The sequence below is a fragment of the Gallinula chloropus genome (assembly GCF_964237585.1).
Source record: "Gallinula chloropus genome assembly, contig: HAP1_SCAFFOLD_118, whole genome shotgun sequence".
NCBI classification, from domain to species: domain Eukaryota; kingdom Metazoa; phylum Chordata; class Aves; order Gruiformes; family Rallidae; genus Gallinula; species Gallinula chloropus.
Window position 1 is genome coordinate 184,771 of NW_028168234.1, and position 2,978 is coordinate 187,748.

Below are 2,978 nucleotides of genomic sequence, written 5' to 3' on the forward strand. Positions count from 1 at the left end.
GTCAGGGAGTGGGCCAGTCAGGTCAGGTCAGGTCAGGTGGTCGGTCGGTCGGTCAGGTGGCCAGTCAGGTAAAGGAAGACGACCGGTCAGATCAGGCAGGCGGCTAGTCGGGGAGGCAGCCTGTCAGGCAAGGTGGCCGGTCAGGTCAAGCAGCTGGTCAGGTCAGGTCAGGCGGCTGTTCGGGAAAGGCAGCCGGTCAGAGAGGCCAGTCAGGTCAGGCGGCCGTTCAGGTCAGGAAGGCGGCCGGTCAGGTGGGGCGGCTGGTCCAGCAAGGTGGCCGGAAAGGTCAAGCGGCCGGTCAAGTCAAGTCAGGTCAGGCGGCCGGTCAGGTCAAGCGGATGGGCAGGTCAGGCGTCCGGTCAGGTTAGGTCAGGTCAGGTCAGGCAGCTGGTCCGTTCGGGCAAGGTGGCCGGTCCGGACAGGTCAGGTGAGGCAGCCGGTCAGGTCAGGCAGCCAGTCAGGTCAGGTCAGGTCAGGCGGCCGGTCAGGTCAGGTGGCCAGTCAGGTCGGGAGAGTTGTACGGTCACGTGTGGCGGCTGGTCGGGCAGGCATCTGGTCAATTCGGGTAAGGTGGCTGGTCAGATCAGGTCAGGTCAGGCGGCCGGTCAGGTCAGGTCAGGTTAGGCGTCCGGTCAGGTAGGCAGCCGATCAGGTTGGGCAAGGCGGCTGGTCAGGCGGCCGGTCAGGTCAGGCAAGGTGGCCGGTCGGGCAAGGCGGCCAGTCAGGTCAGGTGTCTGGTCATGTCAGGTCATGTGGCCGGTCAGGCAAGGCGGACTGCTAGGTCACGTGGAAAGTCAGGTCAGGTCAGGCGGCCAGTCGGGCAAGGCAGCCGCTCAGGTGAGTCAGCTGGTCGGGCAGGCGGCATGTCAGGTCGGGCAAGGCGACCGGTGAGGTCAGGATGCCGGTCGGGCAGGTGGCCGGTCAGGTCGGGCAAGGCGTCAGGTCGGGCAGGCGTCTGGTCAATTCGGGTAAGGTGGCCAGTCAGATCAGGTCAGGTCAGGCGGCTGGTCAGGTCAGGTGGAAGGTCAGGTCGGGCGAGGTGGCCGGTCAGGTCAGGCGGCTGGTCGGGCAAGGCAGCCGGTCAATTCTGGCAGGCGGCAGGCCAGATCACGCGGCCAGTCAGGTCAGGCAAGGAGTCCTGTCAGGTCAGGCAGCAGGTCGGGCAGGCAGCCAGTCAGGTTGGGCAAGATGGCCGGACAGGTTGGGCCGTTGGTCAGGCAGGCAGCCTGTCAGGTCAGGAGGCCGGTCAGGTCAGGTCAGGCATCGAGTCAGGCATGGCGGCCGGTCACGTCAGGTGGCTGGTCTGGCAAGGCGGGCAAGGAGGCCTGTCAGGTCAGGCGGCTGGTCAGGTCAGGTCAGGTAGCCAGTCGGGTAGGAGGCCAGTAAGAAGAGCAAGGCAGCCAGTCAGGTCAGGTGGCCGGTCAGGACAGGCAGCCGGTCACTCAGGCGGACGATCAGGTCGGGAAGGCAGCGGGTTGGTCAGGCGGACGGTAATGTTGGGCAAGGAGGCTGGTCAGGTCAGGCAGGCGTCCGGTAAGGTGGGGCAGGCGGCCAGTCAGTTCGGGCGGGCGGTCAGGTCAGGTGGCCGGTCAGGTGAGGTCAGGCGGCCCGGTCGGGCAGGCGGGTGGTCAGGTCGGGCGAGGCGGGTGGTTAGGTCAGGTGGCTGGTCAGTTCAGGCCAGGCAGCCAGTCAGGGAGGCAGCCGGTCACGTCGTGCAAGGCAGCCAATCAGTTCAGGTGGATGGTCGGGTCACACGGCCAGTCAGTTCGGGCAGGTGGCCGGTCAGATCGCGTAGCCGGTCAGGTCAGGCAAGACGGCCGGTCAGGTCAGGCCGCCAGTTGGGTCTGGTCAGGTCAGGCGGCCGGTCAGGTCGGGCGAGGTGGCTGGTCAGGTAGGGTGGCCGGTCGGGTACGCGGCCGGTCAGGTCGGGCAAGGAGCCCGGTCAGGTCAGGAGGCTGGTCGGGCAGTGGACAGTCTGGTGGGCCGGGCAGGTCGGGCAGGTCGGGCAGGCGGCCGGTCAGGTTGGGAGAGGCGGATGGTCAGTTGGCCTGTCAGGTCGGTCAAGGAGGCTGGTCGGGCATGCGACCGGTCAGGTCAGGCAAGGCAGACGGTCAGGTCAGGTGGCCATTCTGGCCAGGTCAGGTTAGGCATCCGGTCAGGTCAGGCTGCCGGTCAGGCAGGCGGCCGGTCGGGGAATGCGGACAGTTGGATATGCAGCCGGTTGTGTCGGGCAAGGCGGCCAGTCAGGAAAGGCAGCTGGTCAGGTCAGGCAGCCAATCAGGAAGGAGGCTCATCACGTCGTGGGGCCGATCGGGCAGGAGGCCGGTCACGTCGAGCTAGGTGGCTGGTCAGGTTGGGCCGTCTGTTGGACAGGTGGCCAGTCAGGTCAGAGAAGACGGCTGGTCAGGCCAGCTGGTCGGTCCGGCAAGGCAGCCGGTCAGGTAGTGCAGCCGGTCAGGCAGGCGACCAGACAAGTCTGGGAAGGCGGCCAGTCACGTCGGGCGGCCAGTCAGGTAGTCGGCCATTCAAGTCTGGCAAGGCAGCCTATCAGGTCAGGTTGGGAGAGGCGGATGGTCAGTTGGCCTGTCAGGTCGGTCAAGGAGGCTGGTCGGGCATGGCGGCTGGTCAGGTCAGGAGGCCTGTCAGCTAAGGTCAAGTGGCCAGTTGGGCAAGGTGGCCGGTCAGCTCAGGCGGCCAGTCAGGTCAGGTCAGGCGGCCCGTAGGACAGGGGGACCAGTCAGATCGCACAGCTGGTCAGGTCGGGTAAGGCAGCCGGTCAGTTCAGGCGGCCGGTCGGGCAGGCGGCCTATCAAGTTGGACAAGGCGGCCGGTCGGTTCAGGCGGCCATGCAGGTCAGGTCAGGCGGCCAGTCCGTCAAGGCAGCTGGTCAGGTCAGGCAAGGCGGCTGGTCAGGTCAGCGAAGGTGGCCAGTCAGGTTACGCGGCTGGTCAGGCAAGGCCGCCGTTCAGGTCAGGTAG